This window comes from Mustela nigripes, chromosome 3 (genome assembly GCF_022355385.1).
Source record: "Mustela nigripes isolate SB6536 chromosome 3, MUSNIG.SB6536, whole genome shotgun sequence".
Lineage (NCBI taxonomy): Eukaryota > Metazoa > Chordata > Mammalia > Carnivora > Mustelidae > Mustela > Mustela nigripes.
Window position 1 is genome coordinate 29,087,209 of NC_081559.1, and position 25,150 is coordinate 29,112,358.

General features: G+C 45.7%; 1 long non-coding RNA gene across 1 annotated transcript in view; it reads left to right on the plus strand.

Annotated features, from left to right (window-relative positions):
• The first annotated feature begins 217 nt into the window (after nt 1-217).
• The window catches only part of LOC132012892 (uncharacterized), a 57,914-nt gene continuing 32,981 nt past the window's right edge, over nt 218-25,150 (plus strand). Inside the window, exon 1 of the long non-coding RNA XR_009402795.1 lies at nt 218-279. This is a non-coding gene — a long non-coding RNA (uncharacterized LOC132012892). The remainder of the gene's footprint in view (nt 280-25,150) is intronic.

Consider the following 25,150-nt stretch of genomic DNA (forward strand, 5'->3'; position numbering starts at 1 on the left):
TCTGGGTGGTCCTGGGAAGTGCAGCGGGCGAACATTCCTGAGCGCGGGCTCTGATTGGCCTGGCCTCGGTCATTTCCATAACCCTGGACCAATCGCTGATGTCAAAGGACCCGTTACCAGGATTAGCCCGGACTTGGTCACAGGCCTATTCCAGGGCTATAGAGAACCTAAACGGGGGAGGAAGGTGGGGTTTTCCCACGAAGGTGGGTGGGGGGCGTTTTGGGCAGAGGAGATGGTAAGCGCCCCCTGCAGCTCCCAAACACAAGCCCTCCACAACAGGTAAGGCCAGCAGTCTTGGTGCTCTGGGAACAAGCACGGCGCATTGCTGCCTCCCATCTGTGCATGCCATTCTCTCACTCTGAAATGTCCTTTTCTCCTAAGTTTTGAGTAGAAGGCCCCTTCTTTTTTATTTTTCAAAGGATTTTATTTGACAGCACGCAAGAGATCTAGCGTGAGCAGGGGGAGGGGCAGAAAGAGAAGGAGACTCCCCGCTGAGCAGGGAGATCATTGTGGGGGCCCTTCCGGGCATCCCAGGACCTTGGGATGACGACCTGAAACCAACGCAGACCGACTGAGTCACCCAGGAGCCCCAACAGGCCCCTTCTCTGTGTAGTACCTTTCTTTAGAAGGCATCAACTTCCTCCCTTCCTGCTGATTTTGGGCAGTAGCTCTACACACTTCTCCAATCATTTGACTGATGAGAAAGCCGTTCTGTTTTCTCAGGGGAAAAGGAAAAGCTTCTTCCATTCAGTCTTCCATGATCTTGTTCGCCCCTTCGAACTTTCCAGCTGATTTAACTTTGCTGGGAAGCAAAGTAGTTCAAGGTGTCTGTGCCAAGATATTAGCATATACTGCCCCAGGCAAAGACACCACTGGAGCGCTCCATCTGTTTTGCCAAGTTCTGTTACGTAAGTGACAGCTGACGGTATCTTTTGAGAAATGTAGTGTTTGTGAATGATGTGTCTTAATAGAAGAACAATGAGACACACCGGTATGCAGAACTGCCTTTGTGGGAGCAGGTTTTTCGCCAGAGGGTTTTTTGGAGGTTTAAGGCTGCGTAGCTCGAATGGCAATCAAGGTGGGGTGGTGCCTTACGGAGATGAGAGGATTCTTTTCATTTGTCAAGTGTTGCTGGCAGCTGAAACTCCTCTGGGATGCCCATCTTGGGGCAGGGTGGACTCACTCTTAAGGGAGACAACCCTAGGGGTTTTGCTGGGGCTACCCACTCTTCCCCTCTTCTCCCACCCGGATGAGTGACCACCCTGTGTCTGGTCCACTGTGGCTCTACGTATTTTCTCTAAGCTCAAGAGCAGTAATGTTAGCTTGTTCAGTGTGGTGCCTGTGAAATGTGACTCCACAGTTCTTTGGCACTCATTCTATCAAGGCGTGTGGTCCGTGTCCCTTTGTGTTGATTTGGACAGGTTGTGACAGCCTTGACCCATGGAATCATGTGGCTTCCACTTGGTCCTCTCTACACTACTCACCTTCCAACCTTCCAGAGACTCCCTCTGGGGACGCCACCACATTGTGAGAAACTCAACCCACAGAGAGAGACCACACGTAGGTACTATGGCCTGTCCTTCAGCCATCCGGCTCAGGCACCAGATGGGTGTGCAGAAACCAACTTGAAAGCCCCAGACATCATGAAGAAGTTAACAGCCACCCCCACAGTGCCTGAATCCCTGACCCACAGAATCGGTGAGCAAAAGAAAATGGTGGTTGGTTTATGCCATGTCGTCTTGGGTGTTTATTACAAAACAAAGCTAACTGGAACAGCCGGAGACTCTTTGTATCTACCACAACCGAGGCCCCTCTTCAACTCCTGAGTGGGAGAGAGTTAGTGGCTGTGCGATGTTCTGGGCAGAACAGAGTTCTTTGCAAAAACTAGGATCCTAGGCTGTCTGACATTATTTTATAAGCTCTCTAGTAGGTACCAAGAGGATGTCATCTTGCGCCCAGGAGTATTTTCCCAACTTGGAGTCTGCTTTGGTTCCCATGACATTTGGGCACTCTGCCTTCCTCTTTCGGCCTTGATGGAAAATTCCAGTGGACCTTTTCCTCCTACAGTTATATTTAGTTCCTAAGAAGCAAGCGCTGGCACCCTATCCCCAGGGTTTGCCAATTATGTCGAAGATTTGATCTCAATACCTTTCCTCCTTCTGTCACGTTGTTCATCTTCTAATCAGTGAATATGGCACCAGGTTTTGATTTGAAGGAATTCTATCAGCCAGTCAATGAACAAGCTGGTAGAATAATCACTCTTCATAGGGGCCCATGGAAAAAATTAAGACCATTATGACTCTCAAGAGCTGGTAATGTATTTGAGGAGATAAGACATACATGGAAAGTAAAATAGCCCAAAGAATATAGTATCTCCAGCATTTAAGTAACATATTCACCTGTGAGAGGGGGTAGCAGGCACTCTTCTTTGTGTCTGTGGTGCCCAAGTTACCCCCCACTGCTTTTAAAAAAGACTTAATCTAATTTATTATTTATTTAAATTCAACTAGCCAACATATAGTTCCAGATGTAGTGGTCAGTGATTCATCAGTTGCATGTAACACTCAGTGCTCATTACTTCAAGTGCCCTCCTTAATGGTCATCACCCAATTACCCCATCCCCCATCCACCTTCCTCCAGCAGCCCTGTTTGTTTCCTATATCTAAGAGTCTCTCATGGTTTTTCTCCCTCTCTGATGATGCCCCATTCAGTTTGTTTATTTTAGAAAGGGAGAGAGAGAGCGAGAGCGAGCGAGTGTGAACAGGGTAGGGAGAGGAACAGAGGGGAAGGGACAAACTGACTCCACGCTGAGTGCAGTGTCTAATGTGAGGCTTGATCCCATGTCTCTGAGATCATGACCTGAGTGGAAATCAAGAGTCAGATGCTTAACTGACTGAGCCACCCAGGGGCCCTCAGGGGCCCCTTTTATAGTACATAGGATTACAAAGCAAACCGAACACACTGAAATGGCCATCCAAACACTAAAAGCCAAAACCAATGTGTGAATGTAGTTACAGATAATCTTCTACATTAACCCGTTAAGTGACAAGATCTGATGTTAGTCTTACAACCACCATAATTTTGAAGAAGTAATAAGTAAAACTATCTCCTGGGGCCCAGGAGATACACAACTGTAGCATAGTATACAACATCTGTGATTTCTGTTGGTGACAGAATTCCCAGGTACTGTTAACGTTTCCGGGGAGTGGGGGGCTACCTACATTTGTTGTTGAGGGAATTACTAAATTTTAGTTAGAACTTAGTTGCAGGCAAAAAAAGAGTATATGGTCTAAAACAAATTTAAAAATAATAACAAAATTGAAGTTGGTCTTGTCTTTATTATCACCGTGAATCATCCATTTTAAACAGTATCTGTGATAAAGTACATCCCTCCAGGGGCCAAAGATTCCCACTGCCCTTCAACCCCAGCATGCCACTGAATAAAGGTATAATTTTTCCCTTAGCCAGGTTCACAGAGTTCTGAATGCTATCCACAGTTCCCTTGGTAGTCTCTGACTCCACGTTCCTGCTGTGTGATGTGTCCTGGTTCAGGGTATGGGTTTTGGAATCCAGTGGAGCTTGGCTTGAGTCCGCTGTGCTGCTGATTAGCTATGTGACCTTGATGGAATTGCTTAGACTCTCTCTCTCTCTTTTTAAAGATTTATTTATTTATTTTTGAGCTATAGAGAAGAGGGTACAAGCTGGGGGAGGGGCAGAGAGGGGAAGCTGACTTCTTGCTGAGCAGGGAGCCCAACGCAGGGCTCAATCTCAGGACCCTGAAGCCAAGAGTAGGGTGTTCAACTGACTGGGCCTCTGCTTAGACTTTCTGAATATCAGTGTCCTTCTCTGGAGAATGGGATGTGATAACAGGCCCTTTCCAAACATCGCTGGGTGGATTCACTGAAATCAGGAAGTGGGTGAAGTGGTGAACGGAGCGCCTGGTTTGTGGAGGGAGCTCCATCAGTGGGAGTGGAGTTGGTGGTCATTGTAATGGTTGATTTTCCTAATGTCCCTGGGAGAAAGGTGCTGTTACCCTGGTTTATCAGGCAAAAAATCAGGTCTTTACTTCTGCTGATGGGGTTCTGATGGGGCAGGAGATGTCTGCTGCCTTGTGATCACCCACTTGCCCAGGACCGCCTTTCTGATTGGGTTGTCCTTCCCCGTCAGCGTTCTCCTTCCATGGTAGGTACGAGGTCACGGACTCTGGGATGAGCTGCCAGCCCTGTTCGGGCTGGAAGCGGTATGGGATGGGGTGGATTGTCTTCTGCCGGCTGGCACATAAAGCTTCTGCAGCCCAGTGAAGCTCCACTCCGGTCCTTCCTCTTACACGAAGCTCTTGACCTTGGGGATCACTCCCTTGTTAGAACTTTTAAAGCCTTCCTGGTTCTGGGCCACTTATCTGGCAATGGATATATATGCTGCTGTCATTTTTCTCATGCTGGCTGCTCTCCTCAGTTAGATCATAAGTGATTAAGGGCAGGGAACTGCGAGAGAATTCCTCTGGATGGAAGGAAACGTTTATCTTCCTCCCTCTCCCGTTGACAGCCTTGCACATAATATGCACGTACTTATTGAATGTTTGGTGAATGAGTGGGTGGAGCGACCAGCCATGGGATCACAGCTTTTGGTGCACTTCTCAGCCTTGGACCTTGCTGCCCTAAGCCCAGGTCTGCCTGTGCTGTGTATTACACAGAGCTCCTCTGCTCATGAGGTTGGCAGGTGGGTTGATCACATCCTAAAGTTAAATAGCTAGTCAGGTGCTGTACCAGAACGCCTGACTCTGGAGGTCTGACCATAAAGAAGGTTCCTTTCCCACTTGACCTGTGGTGCAGCTGGGAGCCAAAATGCAATGGGCTTGATGCATTAGCCTTAAACCCAGACATTCAGATCTAATTAGCCTGGGCTGGGGGTCCCTAAAATTCCCACCACCCCTGGCTGAGAACCACGGTCCAACACTAACATGGAGGGAGCCCAGGCAGCATGGGGGCATTCATGTGGCTGGGTGCAGGCTCCCCAACCCAGTGGCTTCACCTTTTTGAGCCTCCATTCCTTCCTCCATAAAATGGGGAGAATGCTAGTCCCTAGCTCTAGGGAGTTCAAGAGGATTGAATGAGACCATGTATATGATGCTCTTAGCGTATCTTAAATCAAGGGTAACTGCCATTATTATTATTATTAATTATTTTAATGACATGTATGAGTGAAGGTGGAGGAGAGGGTTTGGGCCATAAAAACATCCCCATCTTGACTCCCTCCTGGCTGTATTTCTGTGTAGACTTGGCTCCAACCACCCAGCGCGCCCACACAGATACTCTTGTGCCACACCATGCTTGGGGAAGGGCATCTTGGTGATCCCAGCCCCTCTATCACGGTGGGGACACTGAAGTTGGGACCTGTAACGTGTCATTTATTATCCAGGCAGGAGGAATGGGAGGGAGAAGAATGCTGTACTTAAAGCACTTTTACTTTATTAAGAGTCTCTCTAATGTAAAAAATGCTCACACAGTCACTTTCTGCGGCAGCTGCGTTACCATTATTTTCAACCCTCTGAGGACAGAATGAGATTAGGTGTGGGGCAGGGGAGAGGCAAGGTGAGCCTTCAAGGGCTGGATTTAAATCCAATTCTGCAGGGTGAGCCCATGTTAATGCAATATTATAGGATTTGGAGGTGAGGGCCTCTCTGGCTTAATCCAAGGACTCTTCAACATCTGGGTCGTTGACAATGTCACGGCTGTTTTATTCTAACTGTATCAAGGGGAGAGTCAGAGAGAGCACTAATTCTTAATTCCCACAATGGCTTGCCTTGAAGGCACCACCTAGACAGTCCTGCCAGGAAACCTTTCTTGATCATGGGGATCCTGAAATAGAAATGATTTTGCCCATTCTGATGATTAGATGAGGCACAGGGACACATATACCTGGTATCTTTCCATTCTGAATCTCAAACAGGATTGCTCAGAGATCAAAGAAGGACGCAAGGCTAATTATCCCAAGGCAGCTACACATCTGCTCTACCTGCCAGGAGGCCCCAAGAGCTGGAAGCATCCACTGAGCATGGATTTGCCAACTCGTTGTGTGCTGGGGCCCATGAGTGGTACAGAGACTGAGAACTCATCCTCTTCTCAGAGGAATTCAGGGTTTAGCATGGGACAAAGTATAATAGAAGATACTACTGTGAGTAGAGCCCTCCAATGCAGCAGAGCAGAATTAGCACATTTCTCCTTTCCCTCCTCTACTCTAGAGACTGGGGGAGTTCTATTCTCATTTCCTATCCTCTACTGCAGCTAGAAGAAGTTGGTGATACAGTTTGGGGACATGAATTGTCCACAGAAGTCTGCTGGTGGGTTTCAGGGAAACTTTTGTTGGCCTTAGAAAAGAGGTAAAACACCTGGAAAGCAAGTAATGATTTCCCTGGAAGCAAATATGATGTCTGGAGGTTCAGCAGCCATCTTGCAAACATGAGGCAACAAGCCCAAGACAAAGGCCCTGTAGAGATGCTATCCCTGATGTTGTGAGTCCTGCAGATCTAAGTCCGGAGTTGCCTTCCTTGAGACTCTTCATATGCATATGTCCAGCCTCAGCAAGAACATTATTGCCTTTTGCTTGGGCCTTTCCTGATTGCTGCAGCCCAGAAGAGAATCTAAAAGGAGGGATCTCTGAGTGAGGAGCACCTGAGCAGGGACCCAGCTGGAATGTTGTACCATGTGTGACAGCCCCAAGGGACCACAGGGAGTGAGGGACGAGTTCCCAAGGAACCAGAAGATGGCGGATAGACAAAAGGCACAGTGACCATAGCCTCAATAAGTGGGTTGGGTATAAGTAGACTTGGGAGCAGCAGGGCACAGATCTCTTTGAGCTGAACGTGTGTCTCAGGGCTATCTGATCTGAGGCACCTTCTCTGCTCGACTGAAATTGTGAAGAACATGGACTAAGGCTCAGCTTCCCATGCTGTGCGGCCGGCACCCCCTCTATGGGACACCTCAGAGGCCAGCCTGTTACAGAATGTTCTCTCACATTTATCTTTTTCCTTCCTTCATCTGCCTTCCAGTTGGATGCATGACCATTTTCCAACACAGGTTTTTCTCTCTCTCTCTCTCTGCCTCATTGAGGCAAAGAAATTGGCAGGAGAGCTCGACAAAGCAGCAAATCCCAGGCTGGTGTCATTATCTCTGGGTTGAGCTGAAACCAAACGTGGCTCGGGAAGTGTGGCATCCAGCATTCTGTGCAGCTCAGTGTGCAGGGCGGAGGCCCCTGTCATTCCTTGTCTCCCCAGGGGCCTTGAGGAACCCCTCCCAGGGGACCTGGCCTCTAGAATTGCCTGTAGCCCCTCCCTGGACTAAGGCATCACCAGCAGAACCAAACTGCGTGCTCTGTGAGCGGCTGGAAATCTTGCAGGACAGACTCCTTGGCCAAGGTCATTAGGCAGAGGATGGAAATTTGTGACAGCAACTTGATTTGGATGCTTTAGATTTCTTTGTCTCTGCTCAGTTCGGGAACCCCCTACTCCCATCGCAGTCCTTTGCCTTTAAACTGGTCGAAAAATCTGCCTTCTTCTTGTACATGGTGGGACAGCGTAGGTGGGGTCCTGCTCAGGCCGACCTTTCAGAGAGATCCTGCCTTTCAGATTCCCTGGTCTGTGCTGCTTTGATCAGGAACGACCCAAGCGAGGCCCATGGTGTGTTTGCCCAGACCTGATGGACACGTGGTAAGGTCCAGTCCTCCCTCCCTTTCTCTGGAGCTTTCTCCCATCCAAGTACCAACCAGGCCCAACCCTGCTTAGCTTCCGAGATCAGACGAGTCTCCGGAGCTTTCTAAGCTGGGAGAAGGTGAGTCTGACCTTGCTGCTGGTCATCTTGTCTACTACTCAAAGACAGCTCTCCAAGAACAAAGGGAGAAAAGGAGCATAAAGATAAGAGACAAATATCTAATGATGTAATTTCTGTTCCTGGATCCAGACAGACCTGGAGGGTGTCTACTCTTGGGCTTCTCAATCAGGGATGTAAAATCTCCTCCTCTGTTGTTTAACCTGGTCTGGATCAGGTTTCTGCAACTTGTGGGAACAACAGAAAGCACTATTCTTCCCAGCTATTTTTTCCCGCTTCTGCTCGCTGCCCCCCGCCCCCATCTCTACCTGTTGAAACCTAGAGGCTTCTAGGTCCCAACTCAAAGGCTATCACCACCTCCTCGGTGAAGCCTTTTCTGTCCCCCATCTTTGCCGACCCACCTCTTCCACCTTGACAGCCTCCTGACCTGTCATCTGAACTTTCCTGTGTCCGTCAGGATGACATTCAGCTTCGGGGAGCAGAAAACCTGACTTACAGCAGTTTCCATAAACAGGGAGCTCTTTGTTCTCACATAACACACACATTCATTCTACAACTATCTACCAAGCTCTCATTGTGTAGCAGCCACTTTTCCGGGTTCCATTCCTTGGCCAAGCAGAGACCACCCCCCCTCCCCGCCACCCAGAACCTTTGGCCACCAGGTGCACACTTGTTCCCTGCTTCGGAGTGACACTTCTGAGTTTACTGCCCATCTCGTCCCTTCCTCCTGCCTCTGAATCCAATCTGTTCCTTCTCCCTTCTTCCTGTTCTTTTCCTCTCCAGGACCTCTGGCTCCCCATTAGCCTTTGGAAAAAAATTCATTGCTTATGTTTGTTTCTTTTTCTCTTTAATATATACAGATCTTTTACTCTTGGTGTAGGTTGCTCTTGGCTCATGGAGGAATACTTGTATTTGGCAGCAGCAAATGTAGCAGAAAGAATAGGCAATTTTGGAGTGAGAAGAGGTTCACATCCAAGTCCTGGAGCCATCACTCACTGTCATGACCGTGGGCAAGTTCCTTAAGTTCTCTGAGCCTGTTTTTTCATCGGTACAATGGGTAGGATATTAACACCTCTCTCCATAAGTCTTTCATGGAAATCAAATGAAATGACTTTAAAAAGCACGATGCAGGTGCTCGTTCCTGTGCTCTGCAGAAGGCTGCTTTTGTGCTGACTGCGGCAGAAGGATGTTCACGAGCCCCAGGGGAATCTGTCCTTCAAGCCCACATCTCAGGAACTGGGAAGACCCTTCATTTCCAGCACTTCGCGCTCTTGCCCCAGAGGCAGATGTTAGAAGCTGCCTGGGATGTTTTCTGAATTAATTGCCCCAAACATTCAGCGTTTTGTGTTGCCAAGTGTCTAAACAGGCTGGAACGTCAATCTCTCTCCTGCTGCTCCCAGCCTTATTTTGGAAATGGATTTAAAGTCACATTTTTGAGATTCTGAATATGTGACACCTCCCCCCACCCCCACCCGAGCTATTTGGAGCATCCATCTGGTGCTGTTTGTAACCCTGCGCTCTGGACCTAGCTTCCCCTGCCGCTTGGAACTCATTGGAAGACCTAAGGCTCTCTTAGGTCTCTGGGTTTTCTGGCCTCTGGTTTTGTATGTCATGGTTTCTTGGTTTCTTTCTTTCATTCCTTTTTTTTTTTTTAAATTAATATATAACAGTTTATTTCTTCTTTTTTTTTTTTTCTTTTTTAAGGGTCACAGGTCTGTGATTCACCAGTCTTATAACCAGGGTTCATTGCAACACATACCCTCCCCAATGTCCATCCCCCCGCCCCCTGTGGTTTCTTGGTTTCTGATTTGGATTTGACATCTCTCAGATTCCTTGGCTACTGTTTATACATCCCCCGAGTCTTGTCCTGTGTGTCCTTTCACAAGCCTGTCAGTGGCTGCTCTGCCTTTTAGATGGTCCAAGCCCTTTCTGGAACTTCCTGGTAGGAAGTCTCTCATAGAGCTATTCTTCCCTTAACATTAAGCAGTACCACTCTACTTCTTTTAACTTAAACCTGTGAATTCCAGCTAATTCTCTGCTCCAAGGAGACTTCTTTACCTGCGTATAGGATACATCCCTCACTTTCTCCCAAATTGTATATTATATGTGCAATATATTGCCGATTATATTTTACACAATGTATAATGTTATATCATGTATTATATATAATATATACAATATAGGATGTTGTATGTACAAGCTTTCCTGTGAATCTAACACATTGGTTTTAAGGATGCTTGGAACGCTGAAAAAAAAAAAGAAGAGATAAAATAGTGGGTCGTGCTACCCCCTGGTGGCAGAGCCTGACAACACATCTCAGCACAGGAAAGTTTGATTCTTCAACCAAAAACAAAAAAGGGGGAATTGGGGTTATTTCCCTGATATTATAGAGTCACGTGTATTTTCACTGCAACTTGTATCCACAGATACCAAGATATTTCTCTTGAGCTCTGTGATTTTGGTCTTCTTTTTAGGGCTAATAGACTTTCAACTATTTGTTTGATTTTTGGAGTCACAATACCTTATGTTATGTATACATGAAGAAAATATTTTCCCCCTACAATTTCTGTATTTTTTTTCAAAAAACTTTATGTAAAATCGAGATGTGTCTTACATGCTGGGGCTTCTCCCTATGTTGACCAATAAGGTATTTCACTGGCTGCTGTGCACAGACAGCTCTCACCAAACACTGCCATGAAGTTAAGGATTCTGAGCATCTGGTTCCAGATTGTTAGGGGACATCTACAGGAGTCCGGCAGGTGGTTGGGCAGCCCTGATTGGGGTTGGCTTTGGTGTGTGGTTGTCTTGGCTGCCTCTTGAGCTTCCTTCTGCCCCTTTACCTTCATTGCTTCAATCGTCTCCACCTGGTGCCCCTGTCCCCACCCTTGCCCCTCCCCGCCCCCCACCACTTCTCCAAACCCGGGGTGCAGACCCTGGCCTCTGGTCATAGACACAATGATTCTCCAGCTGCAGGCCAGACATTGCCGCTCCCTGACGACTGTCCAGAGCCTTGACCACACTGAAAATACGTAGCACGGTGCACGAGAGCGGGGGTGGCAGATTTTTTCTGAAAACAGCCAGAAAGTAAATATTTTAGACTCGTGGGCAAGATGGCCTCTGTCAGGACCCCTCAGTTCTGCTGCAATGGTGAGAGGGGCCTCCGGCGATACAGAAAGGGGTAGGTGTGGCCGTGTGCTCTTGAAACTTCCTGCACACAAAAATTGAATTTCATATAATTTCCATGTGTCATGAAACATTATTTCTGTTTTGATTTTTCCCCAACCATTTTAGAATGTGAAAATCATTCTTAGCGGATGGCATGAAAACAGGAAACAGGCTGGAATTGGCCTGCGGGCCATAGTTTTCTGACCCCTGCTTTAGGGTGAGTAATCCTTCACGCCTTTGGGGGCTGATGGCAATTTTTCTGACAACCATAAATGACTGCGTTCAGGACTCTGTTCTCTCTGGTTGTCTGCATAAAATCCAATTCATAGTTAAAGTGGTTCCAAGTTTTTGGTCAATTCCAAATAGGCACATATTTATGTAGGAGTTTTGAACTGCTTGAACATAACGGCTTTTAATTTCCTTCAAAGAACTGGTTGGTCCGCCAAAAGTTCTGTTTGAAAAGCAACCTCATGGATGTTTTATAAAAGTGAGACCTTGGGGGCTCTCACTCTCACCTCCGGATACTTCTCTTTCCATCTCTGCGCTTCCCTTCATCTCCTTCTTTCTTCTTCCTAATTAGCTGACTATTTAATTAAATGTTTCCTCATTTAGAGGCTGGGAGCTCTCACTGATATCTAATCATTGTGTGGCCATCCCGTGGCCTCTTCTATTTCCTTTCGAGATGAAGTGCCCAGAACTGAATGGCAGTCAAGGTCAAGCTGCCCACATTTGTATCACATCCTAGCACATCATTACCATGGTGTTCACTCCTCCTTAATACAGACTAATAGCTCATTCTCCTTCCTGACCTCTAGTGAACACCGAGCAGCCGTCTTCAGGATGCTCTTTGTGATAATTTCAAGATCTTTTCCTTAGGAAGTGATAATTAATTCAGGACCCATCAGCGATCATAAATAGTTTAAATTGCTCTTTCTCGAGTGTGAACTGCCTCCCATGGGCCACTTAATTTACCAGGTGTCCCCTGGCTGTGCTTGTGCCATGACCAGACACTGTCCCTGTCCTTTTCAACTCACTCTCCACATCTTACCTTGGTCCAGTTAGGACAGGCAGAGCTTACATTTGGGAATGAGCTGGTGCTCTGCCACTCACTTTCCTAGCAATGCATTAATGACGGATTTGATAGGATTGTCAGGGTTTCAATCCTGAGGAAGTCATCTCGAGGATTTCTGAGAGGCCACACTGATCTCGGCATTGTGCTCAGAGTGGTTTGCTTCCATTCAGAGAAAACCCAGGGATGTTACTTTACCTAAAACTTTTCCAAGCTTTGGGTCTTCTTGGGTTTTCCTAATTTGCTGCTATGCAGAACTTTGGAGACAAGGTTCTGCTCCATGGACTAGACAAAGGGTTTAGCTGCTCTCATTTGGTGATTGTTCCAGATGTTTACCTACACAAATGAAATTGGTAAAATTTGAATATGGATTAATTAGATAATGTGGTAATTAGATAATAATATTCCATCAGGATACATTTCCTGAATTTGATAACTGCCACTGTGATTATGGAAGGAGATGTCCTTATACATGGAAGTTGCATGCTGGGGGGAATCTAGGGGTGAAGGATCATGATGTTGGCACCTTATTTCAAATGGTTCGGAAAATATGTATATATATCTTACATTTGGGCATATCTACCTATCTATAAATAATAGGGTCTGCATAAGGACACACTTACACGTAGGAAGATAAAGCAGAAATGTTAATGATGAGTTAGGTAAATGGAAAATGATGAAGGAGGAACCTAGGTAAAGAGCATATGGGGGGCGCCTGGGTGGCTCAGTGGGTTAAAGCCTCTGCCTTTGGCTCAGGTCATGATCCCAGGGTCCTGGGATTGAGCCCTGCATCGGGCTCTCTGCTCAGTATGGAATCTGCTTCCCTTCCTCTCTCTCTGCCTGCCTCTCTGCCTACTTGTGATCTCTGTCTGTCAAATAAATAAATAAAATATTAAAAAAAAAGAGCATATGGGAGTTCATTTGTAATATTTTCGCAACTTTTATGTTGCTCTGAAGTTCTTTGTGAATGAATTGTTGAATTAATTAAGATGGTGGATGAATGATAATCCGAGCACCTGAGACATCTGTAGACTGCTGGCCTGGTCCTGCCTTCCCAACAGGGGTGTTCACCTTGGCCCTGTGCCTGCTCCTCCTCTTCTGCTCACTGTCCCTCAGGTCTACCTCATCTCAGCTAAGAATCATCAGACATGGGCTGAGCTCCAGTATGTGCCAGGTGCTGGCCGGGACCGGGGAGTGGAGAGTAAGCAGACGTGTCCCCATCCTTAAAAAGCTACAAGTCTAACAGGGAAGACAGAAACCAAACAGAGACTCACAACAAGCCATCACAGGGATGTGTAGGTTGCCGAAGGAAGCATGTCATAGGGTCTAACCCATTCAGAGGCTCAGGAAAGCCTTCCTGGGCAAGTGGTATCTGAGCCCATAGCTATAGGATGGTGGAGATTAGCTTGGCAAAGAGAGGGTGACAGAGGGGCCAGCACGTGTCTGGGGGCCTGGAGGGGTGTGTCGCTGGTGTTGAGAGAAACCCAGGCTGGCTGGAGCAGGGGCAGGGGCAGAGGAGGAGGTGGGAGAGGCAGGCAGGGTCTTATAGGCCATTTTGATAACTTATTTTCCTTTTTCCTGAGAGCTGCAGGAAGGGAGTAGGCAGTGAGATTTGCATTTTTATGTTTCTTTGCATTTTTAAAAAACAAAAAATCCTACTAACTGCAGTGTAAAAATGAGTTGGAAAAAGCAGAGGTGACAGTGGGGTGGGAAGCTAGGAGGCTTTGCAGTCGTCTGGTGAGCAGTGGTGTCTTCTGGACCCAGTGGAGACAACTGGGAGGATATTGGATATGTGTGGGAGCCGAACTTGGCAGGATGTGGTGGTCGATTGGACTGTCTCATGTGGATATCCCTTTGTTGAAAAATTTCTCTGTTTTTCCTTTTGGTTTACAGATCAGTTGGGAAGTGCTGTTTCTTTTTTTCTTTTCAAAAAGCATTTGCAGATATTCCCCCTTATGTGGCATTGACTAATTGTCTTGCTTTTGTTATGCCTGCGATGAATATCCTTTGCACAAAGATGATGGTTTATCTCATTCGATAAGATCAGGCTAATTAGGACTTGGGACTTACCTATCTCACACATTCTGGAAACTTACGATGTGGGAGACAGAATTTAATGTAGTTTTAAAGCAATCTATTGCACTTAGGAAATTGCACATTAGACAATAGGGTTTATATTGGAAAATATTAATTTTTGACAGGGGAGAGACCCTGCTTGATGCAATCACAGTTCTGACAAATAAATGCCATTGTCCTTTTCCATGCCAGTGGCGATTTGCAATTATAGTAATACATGGTTCTCTTTGATTTACGGCATCGTGTTAACCGTGGAATTACTTAGCAAAATCAGCTGGGCTTGATGTAAGATATTTTCCTTGCCTAGAAAAAATTCTGGCCTGAAGAAAATAGGACATGAATTTAGGAATAGTGGAGTTATCATTGAGTTATCAAAATAAATCTGAGGACATGAATCAATTCTACTGCACGAAGAACCCTAAATCGGTAAGTCCAGAAAGACTTTATTGATTCCGCCACCATCACTCAGGCTTTCTTCATTAGATTCCTGAGCCGTATGTTTAATTGAAATGATAATGCAGATAACTGGGGGTGAACCCACAAATCCTGACTTTGATGTGGGGTTGTTCAAGGTAATGAAAACAGTTTGGCGAGGCTGGCTTTCTCCTTCAGATTCAGGGGTCTAAGAGGGAAGACTTTACCTGTTCCTGTCTCCTTGAGTTTCTAGTCTGGACAGATGATGAATCAACAATTTTAAGTCACTCCCTGTAAGTTTAATTAAAAAAAATTATAGTAACAGACTGATCATAATATAGGAGGACATCTAAAAAAATGACTCGTCGTGAACACCACACGACCATATTGACTATTATCATACTGCATCGGAGTGTCTATTTCTGTGACTTTTCTCTCTCATTTAAAAAACGAGCAGGGGCGCCTGGGTGGTTCAGTTGGTTGAGCAGCTAACTCTTGGTTTCTGCTCAGGTCACAATCTTGTGGTTGTGGAATCGAGTTCCTTGTCAGGCTCTGTGCTCTGCATGGAGTCTTCTTCTGATTGTCTCTCCCTCTGTCCAGCTCATGCTCTCTCTCTCAAATAAATAAGTAAAATCTTAAAAAAAAAAAGATGAGCCATTGAGGGCAAAGGTCTTTTTATGTTAGTATTCCTACATGTTGTTTAAATGCGTGAATGTATGGGAATTAGAAGAACATTGATATATTGAGCACTGGGTATTATATGTAACTGATGAATCCCTAAACTGTACCTCTGAAACTAATCATTACACTGTATGTTAATTGATTTTATTTATTTATTTAAAAAAAAAGATTGTATTTATTTATTTGTCAGAGAGAGAGGGAGAGAGAGCGAGCATAGGCAGACAGAATGGCAGGCAGAGGCAGAGGGAGAAGCAGGCTCCCTGCCGAGCAAGGGGCCCGATGTGGGACTCGATCCTAGGACGCTAGGATCATGACCTGAGCCGAAGGCAGCTGCTTAACCAACTGAGCCACCCAGGCCTCCCCTAATTGATTGATTTTAAATTAAAAAAATAAATGCATGGGGTGCCTGGGTGGCTCAGTGGGTTAAGCCGCTGCCTTCAGCTCAGGTCATGATCTCAGAGTCCTGGGATCGAGTCCCACATCGGGCTCCCTGCTCAGCAGAGAGCCTGCTTCCCTCTCTCTCTCTCTGCCTGCCTCTCCATCTACTTGTGATTTATCTCTGTCAAATAAATAAATAAAATCTTTAAAAAAAAATAAATGCATGAATGTTTTAAGATAGCTTTAATTAGAACTTTATCAGTTAGCTTTTGTTTATAACAAATAACCCTGGAATGTTATAGCTTAAAAACCCAAACATTTTATCTGCTCTTGATTCTGGGGGTCAGATAGGTGAGTATTCCATTTTTAGCTGGGACTGGCCCATCTAGGATGGCTTCACTCACACGTCTGTTGATATGACCGTGGGATGATGGTCTTCTGTCTCTCATTATCTGAAGGCAATTCACAGGATAGCAGAAGAATTCCCATCAGCCAGAGGGGAAGTAATTCTTATCAGCCTTTGTTGTGTACCATTTGCTAATGGTGACTTGACCAAAGCCAGTTACATGCTGAGTCTGTATTGAGAGGTGAAGAAATGATCTCTATAATTTGATGAGAGGAGCTACAAAATATTGTGGTCATTTTTTCAATATTTTGTAGAAATATAAATATAATTGTATTTTATGTGTTTTCCCCTTAACTGTAGATGCTTCCTCTGTTACATTAAAAAAAAAAAAAAGATTATTTATTTGACTGGGGGGAGAGAGAGATAGAGCGCAAGCATATGGAATAGCAGAGGGAGAAGGAGAAGCAGGTCCCCTACCGAGCAGGGAGCCTGATGTGGGGCTTGATCCCAGGACCCTGGAATCATGACCGGAGCCAAAGGTAGCCGCCCAACTGACTAAGCCACCTAGGTTCTCTTCTTGTTACGTTTTTAAAAAAGTTTTTGGGGCGCTTGGGTGGCTCAGTGGGTTAAGGCCTCTGCCTTCGGCTCAAGTCATGATCCCGGGATCCTGGGATCGAGCCCCGCATCGGGCTCTCTGCTCAGCGGAGCCTGCTTCTCTCTCTCTCTCTCTGCCTACTTGTGATCTCTCTCTGTGTCAAATAAATAAATAAAATTAAAAAAAATTTAAAAAAAAGTTTTTATTTATTTATTGAAAGAAAAAGCAGGAGTGTAGGAGGGAAGGGCAGAAGGAGAGGGACAAGCCGAGTCCCCGCTGAGCAAGGAACCCAATGCAGGGCTTGATCCCAGGACTCTGAGATCATGACCGGAGCAGAAGGCAGATGTTCTACCAACTGTGCCACCCAGGTGCCCCTTATTACATTAAAAAAAAAAAAAAGCTAATATATTGGATATTTACTATGTGCTAGTTGGTTTAGATTAAAACATTTAATCTTCAGACAACCCTAAAAGGTGGGTAAAATTATTATTCCCCTTGTTACTAATGAGGAAACAGAGGCTCAGAGATATCAAGCCACTCACCCAAGGTCACACCGCTTGTTAAGTGGGAGAGCAGAGATTTTAACCCCATCTCTCTGGCTCTAGGGCCTTAAGCTTAGCAAACTTTTAATGATGATTATTACTTGCCTTTCATTGGGAGTTTAGACATTGATAGTTTTTTGAAATTGTAGGACACATGCCTAGGAGGATTTCTGATACTGTGTGTGAGACTGAACCTCCTTACCCCAGGGTGACTTGGGTCTAATGAAAGAATCATGCCATCTCCCAAGCCCAACAAATAAGACCGCTTCTGACTTATATTAATTTTGATATTCATGTTTCTCCTAAACCATGGAAGTGAAGTGGTGGTAGCAGATTCTGTCAAATCCTGAATAAGGGTCTGGGAATTATTCTGTGACATATATTGATTATGGATACAGGAATTTGGCACACAAGCCTGGGTGGCTCAGTCAGTTAAACGTCCAACTCTTGACTTGGGCTTGGGTCGTGATCTCAGAATCATGAGATCGAGCCTTGCATTGGGCTCTGCACTGGGTGTGGAACCTGCTTGGGGTTCTCTCTCTCCCTTTCCCCCAGATCCTCTCCCATAATCTCTCTGTCTCGCTCTAAAAATTAAAAAAAAAAAAAAGAAAAAAAAACATTGTGTGAGTCCATTGGCTATACAGAATTTATAATAAAGACTATTGTAGGGGTGCCTGGGTGGCTCAGTGGGTTAAGCTTCTGCCTTCGGCTCAAGTCATGATCTCAGGGTCCTGGAATGGAGCCCCGCATCAGACTCTCTGCTCAGCAGGGAACCTGCTTCCCCTTCTCTCTCTGCCTCCCTCTCTGCCTACTTGTGATCTCTCTTTCTGTCAAATAAATAAATAAAATCTAAAAAGAAGACTATTGTATAATTTTTTTTATTTATCACTGAGTGCTATATATTTTGTGTATCCATAGAACTTGAATTAAACTTGTATACGTGATATAATTATGCAGGCGCGCACTACGAGAGAAGTAGTTGAATACTTACAGCATGCCATGGGCATAGTCCCAGCATTCTCGTACCTGTTACAGATAAGAAGCTGGGGGATTTTCCTCTTCAGTTCGAGTGCTTGAGAATCCCAACTTTCCTCTTATCTTTGGCGTGCTCACTCACAGGAAGCCCTGGAAGTCATTGAATTCAGCCAGCAGAGGAAGTGTGAAAGGCAAAAAACCAAACCAAACCAAACCAAACCAAACCAACTTTCCTAAAATCTGAGGCCTTTGCTAGGAAGAACTCTAATGGCAAGAGAACAGAGTTAGCGTTCTCATCTCTCATAGGAGGATTTTAAAGTTTTTATCTGTACATTTATCAAAGTAACCATAACAACAAGCATACACATGCTTTCTCATTTACAAAGCACTTCCACATTTATTAGCTTATTTCCTCCTTCTGAACAGTTCTGTTTCTAGCAATTCTTGTGCAGCCGGAGATGGGGAATGGCTACCACAGCTTCAGATGCTAATGAGCTCATTCCTCTCCTGGATGTTGCTGCTTCTCGGACATGGCATTAAAGGTGTTTACTTGCTGCTTCCTATGCGCTTTATTACCCCAATCTGCAGTGAATTCAGGGCAGGAAACAAAACCCCGTAAGGGGTTATTGACGGTTTGAGTGGAAAGAGCAATCCCACTTGCCGAAGTATGATGTGATTATCTTTGAATCTGTTTCTGTCCCTGGGGTGGAGGGTGGAGGGTGGAGAAGGGCTTCAGGAATAGGAGGGAAGTACAGAGGCAACAAACAGCTGCCTCAAGGAGCATGGAGAGAGTTTCCGACCATGTGCTAATACTGTACCTGTTGTAGCTTTCCTTACCATGGAGGAAAACACCATCCGACCCAATTATTTTCTTTTGTTGATGCAATCAACACCACAGCTTGTAAGGTTTGCTCTGGAAAATTCTGCATAGAGTAAGATAAGAATGAATCCAAAAGCACAGGGCGACTCATTTGTAATCGTTCATGCCTGCTAGTGACCATGAGGTGAGGGCTGCAGGGCACTGGGAGTGTGGCTACTATCCAGTGAGCATGACTGACTTCAGGGTTACGTGGGATCTCTCAGACCTGAAAATGGGCATTTGGGACTAAAAGAACTGATGTAATGTTCTCTGATGATCAAAGTAAAGAAGATGGTTATCAGATCTTAATTCCTTGGTAACCTCCTTGGCACGCTTGGGAAGGAAAAAAATTCAATTTCAAAAGTAAACACAGTTAGAAAGCAAAAATAGTCCAGAGGACAGCTTATCCATAGAACAAAGGCCAGCTAATTAGGGCCAACAAATGCAATGGAAGGTCGTAGAACGGAGGTGAGTATTTTATACAGCCGAAGATTGCCAAATACAGTTCTTCACCAAGTTTGCTTTTTTCTCCTTAGCTATTGATCACCTTTGTGGAGGAGAGAATATTGACATGTGCAGAAAACCGTAACGAGTTGAAATAGTTTTAGATAGAATATCTTTGGCAGGTCTCCGTGTTCTGATTTAAGTGGGAACCGCTGTGGGTTCTGAAATAGCTTCTATAACCAGTTTCATCACAGACCTAATCATCCCAAACATCATTCCCTGTAATTTGACTGAAAAGCAGTGAGACAGCAAAAGCTCCAATTCTTGAAGAGGATCCGGCAGCCAGCCAGCTTACGCTTATTAGCGACACTCTTACAGGGTCTCCTCCCCTCTCTCTCCACCCCGACCACGACTAAATAAATCCAGAGGCTTGCCTCAAGTGTGGAGGTGAGCCGGGCAAGGGAGAAGACCAGAACTGACTCCTGTGGGAAAACAATTTTGTTAAAAAAAACATTCAATAAGGCTTTATTTTACTGTCCTATAGAACTTCCGTCAAAATATTGAGAAGTGAGTCTTTTTCTTTTTTCTTTGTTTCTTTTTTTTTTTTTTCCCCCAGAGGACAAGCAAGGACAGACTGTCAGGCCAGATTATAGTGGAGAGAACCCAGCACTTGATGGGTAGAGACCTGGATCCTAGATCCTCTCTTCTCCGCTGTGTGAACTTTGACAAGACTCTTAACCTCTCTGAGCCTTGGTCCCTTTATTGAGGCTTTTTTTTTTTTTTTTCAGCCCTACCTTTTTTCCCCCCCATGGTAAAGCTTTCTACTTTTTAAAGATTTTATTTATTTGAGAGCTGGAGAGAGAGAAAGAGAGCATGAGAAGGGGAGGAGCAGAGGGAGAGGCAGACTCCCACTGAGCAGGGAGTCTAATGTGGGACTTGATTCCAGGCCTCTGGGATCATGACCTGAGCTGAAAGCAGATGCTTAACCAACAGAGCCACCCAGATGCCCCAAGCTTTCTGTTTTTTTAAGATTAAGAAGTTCCTTTTGAAAACTTTGCTCTACCATCAGGTTATCTGAATTTAAGTTTTGGATTTTTAGAAAACACTATGGAATTTAGATATTGGGGCTATCTGGGAAGGACAGACATTTTTGGAGCGTATAAACCAAAATGTAAGAAAAATACCAGCCCTCATTTCAATTATGTATGCTATAGCATTAAACTAAAAAAAAAAAAAAAAAAAAAGATACAAAATCAAGTGTATACGTGTTACCCAAGTGTCTTTCTTCTTCTTCTGCATGTAGTAGAAGTATCTTAAATATAAAATAGAGGTCGCCTACCTTGACACCTCCTTTTATCTCCCTTGCTCTCTCTTCACCTTCATGCTAGTTCCTGGGACTACCACCTCTCACGGGCTGACTGCACGCTCATCCTTAATCCCTTCGATGCATGGGTGAGAGAGGCCGGAGGAGCACGATGTGTTTGCAGGTATCAGGGGTGATTATGGTGCAGGTCAGGGGACAAGTTCAGTTCAGACATCACTGTTCTGAGAAATTTATCACCAATACATTTACCCCCTGTGGTGGGTACGTGGTAATGGGGAGGAGGATGGCTCCGCGGAACAGCTACCCTTTCTTCCGCTCCCCCTTGTGAGGTCCTGGGAAGTTGGAACAGAGAGGAGGATGGCATTTCAGGACATGAAAAGGGAAGGGAGGGAGCGGCAGAGAGCAGATTGCCTTATTCACGGTTTGCCTGGAGCTGGCTCTGTTAGCAATAATCCCCCAACTCGAAGAAGAATTCCTTTGGCTTTCAACATCTGGTTAAACCAACTGCACTGCAGCACGAAGTCTGCTTGATGAGCTTGGCCTGAGCCCCACATTTCCCCTTTCTTGTTCTCTTCCCAGTTTGTGTTTGTGAAAGCTCTTTGGGGGGTTGAACCACCTAGTGACAGATGTGGAGACATAGCAACTTCGAGGCCCCGTGATTTCCTTGATGGCGTAAAGAGACTCTTCTGCTGTCGCTCGTCTGATCTAGCGTGTCTTCAGATCATATAGAAATTCCTTTTTGTCACACCCCCCAGATCATAATGCAGAGGCCGATTAGCCTGATTATCAAGGCCCATTGGCTTCAGGCTCTTAGTTAAACGATACCCACCATGAACCACAAAGCAGAGCTTTGCAGGGTTAGCTGAGTGTGTTATTACAATGATTTCATTTAATAAACTTCTGTCAGCATCTTAATCCTCAGTCAAGTATAAGCATGGGAATCCTTGTTAGCCATGATTAGACGACATTGATGGTTAACAACATTTTCTCATTCCACAGGATTCATTTTCATTAAAAGTCGAAATTGATTAAAAAAAAAAAAAAGATTCCAGCAAGAGCACTCGACGGATGGTGGCTTTATGGGTTTTCATGATGAAGACCTGTTATAAGTACTGTTTCAATTGTTCTGGCTTGATTCTACATTTGGGTTTATGCTGGGATCTCTTTCCTGTATGGTTTCCAACCCTTCTGCTTCCTCTTCTGCCTTACTTGTGCTTGGGTCCTGTCCATCAAACTTGGCTAGATGTTCTCTGCATGTGTGCCATTCTACTAATGGTGGAGAATATTCCCCAAAAGGGGTGGTATCAAGAATGATTTTATGTCTTCCCTCTTGTCAGGGTCTGTGGTAGAGCCTTACTGAATTCTTTGCAGTAGTCAGAGTTTTCTGGTCAGGCTGGCGGATTCAGACCTGATTTGGAGAATGGTTTACCCAACTCACCGCTGCTGGGAGCTCTGCCATTGTGTCCCGAAACCCAAACAATGCCGGGTGCATAGTAAGCATGAAAATATGAGGGGCTGAGCGTCCAAGGTTCCAAATGTACCACAGTTGTCTCTCCTGTCTTGAGAGATGTGCTCCTCTGGGTCCTGCAGAAAGCAGGCACTGGGACAGGATTAAACATGTGAGGATTTCATGAAGGGAAATGCCTGGGTGGGAAGAAATGGGGAGAGAGCTGGGCCGTCTGGGAAGGCAGTGATGCAAGTCTCTCCTGATTAAAGGAGTGGGAGGGAGAGAGGTGGGTGGTAACATCTGAGACTGCTGAGCAGACAAAGAAGTTTCCACAAGGATGCTGGGGAGTCTTAGAGCCAAGTCAGCCGCCATGCTAGGAAGGACTTCCGTGGCATCCTGGTTGCATTCAGGCATTGGCAGGGAGTAGCCTGTGGGAAGTGTGGCACTATATTTCTGAGCACAGTAGCTGGAGCCCTTGACGAATTACACAGCTTTGGTTGGGGGTCTGTGAGGGTCCTTCCCATGGCTGCCATAGAGCCAATGGGCAGAACTAAGTCAAATGCCACTGACTGATATCTTCCTCTGGGTCTGCCTTCTGTTGGGCTGTGGATGCTTCCTGTATCGGGGATTCTCTTCGTGGTTCATCTGTGGTTCGCTGCTAGACCTTGTTGTCCACAGGGCCATTTGTTGCATCGGGCCTGCTGCTGCTGTTGCCCTGGGTCCTCCATACCTTCCTGTCATTGAAGGCGCCATGTTAGTTCTCTGAGAAAGATCCGAGTCATTTTGCCAGTGAGAGCCAGAGACTGGGAGAGGGCTCTGGTGTTGGAGCAGGATTGGAGAGGGCCTTGAGTACTGTGCTGAGGAGGTCAGACATTATCCTGAAGGCAGTAGGGAGCCACTGAAAACTGAAGAGTTTTCAGCATGGAGAGAAATCTGGTGGATTTATGAAGGAGGAAAACAGCTCTAGCAGGCAGAATGAATTGCCTGGGGAGGAAGGTTGCAGGGAAGGAGAGAAGCAGAGAGAGCAGTTAGGAAGATACTGCAGCCATATGGTTAAGGTGATGGGTGAAAAGGAACACCTGTATCACCTTCTCCATCTGTAACTTCAGCTCCCCCCTAGGGCCTCCTCCCTTTCCTTTCTGCCCAGGACACCACACCTAGAAGCACCTTTCTGGGAAGCCCCTCCTTGGACTGGTCAGGACCCTAATAACTCTGTTCTCCCTTCTCTTCCCCTGGCACCAGCTAAACTAGTTAGTGTGATCATTTTAAGATCAACTGTTCAGCTGCAGTGAATTATACCCCCAGTGTTGGGGGGAAGAAAATCATGCCTGTAGCTCATGCTGTGGGAGCAGGCCCAGTCAAAGTACATGCTCTTTCATGGTTCCTCCCTGGTGGGAAGCTGGTATTACATGCCTTGCTCTGATCTTTCTTCTCACTGTAGTTCTCTTCCATGTACTCCGCTAACTCTCAACCTTTCTCCTTCCTTTCCTTCTGGAAGTTCTTTGTGGAAGCTGAGATCTCGCTTATTCTCAGTGCTTTTAGATGATCCCTTCTTGAGGAGAAAGTATTTCCCATGGCCACACAAATGTTCTATTTCAAGACCCTAGCCCCTGCTGTCCTTTCTTGTCTTTCTTTCTTTTCTTTTTCTAGCTTGTCTCTTAACACATTCACATGCCAAGCTTATCAGAAGAGGACACTCCCTCTAAGTGTCTGCTGGACTTCCCAATTCCAACTCTTGTCTCTGGAGGTCTGTCTCCCTCTTGGAAGGCTGTCGCTGTGTCATCACCCACTAGCCTCTGGGCTCTGTCCCCTGATTACCAAAAAAAGCACAGCAGAGACCAGATTGGTATGTGACTTGGGCACTGTCCTGCATTGTTGGGTTGTACACCGAGAGGGGCTCTTGTGGGTGGCCAGCTGTGGCTGCAGCTGGAGCAGCTCTGTCTCTGGTGCTTCTTTTTGTAGTACCAAGCTGGTAGCCCTTGTCAAAAACAACTTCCTCATCTCGTAACCAGGAGCCTTCAGAATCTCTGCATGCTTTAGAATCTAGCCTAAGAGAGCCACAGAGGAAGGAAGCCCCTGCCTCTTACTTCAAACCTGTCTACTGATGGTCCTGTTCTAGGACCAGTGCCCTTGTGAAGGGCATGTCCTTTAAAGGCCCCAGCAGCATGGCCTCACACTGTGGTCCGACAAGGGGATCTAATCAGAATATGATCACCCAATGCCTTCCTGCAGAGACATTTGCAGGAGGCCCTTTAGCCACAGCATCCCGATCTCCTGTCCTGTCCCTCATGGTACTCAAACTACAGCCTGTGCTGCCTGTTAAACATGGATTGCTGGGCGTTGGCTCCAGAAATTCTGATTCAGTAGGTCTGAGATGCTCCAGTGATGAGCCTAATGCAGCTTAAATCCACAATTTGGTTTCTCTAAGCAGGTGTGTCTGGCTCTGTGCTGCTGTTTAGCAAGAAGGCTTCAACTGTGCACAGGATTCAGCCTCCAAGGAGAAATGTAGTGGCCAAGGTCAGGGGTGAAGAACAATTGTAAATTGGAAATAAGAGTGCAGTGTTTGCATCTAGATCTGGGGAACTGTAGGCAGATCTTGTGTTTACTGCTACTGCTTGGGTATTATATTTCCCATTTGGAATCTCAATCTTAAAGTCGACAGCCCGTGAAAAAAGTTTTCAGGAGGGAAAAAAGGGAGATAGTGTGATTTGGGGAGACAAAAGTGATGTCTAGATTATAGGGTTTTGCACTAAATTTGATAATTCTCTGCACTGAAAAGAACCCCTCTTCTTGGATTAGAGTAAATCCACTTGGTGCAAACCCATATCCTTTAAGTACTAGTATATCTGTGCTTCTAAATACCCCGCACAAAAGACCAATAATGATCAGGAGTAACAGTGAACAACCTTGTAAACTCTTTAATGCGATTAATTAATTAGTACATTGCTACCAATTCTAAATGAGACATGCATCCATAGCTGGCGTGAATATAAAGTTGCTGAAATAAAAATT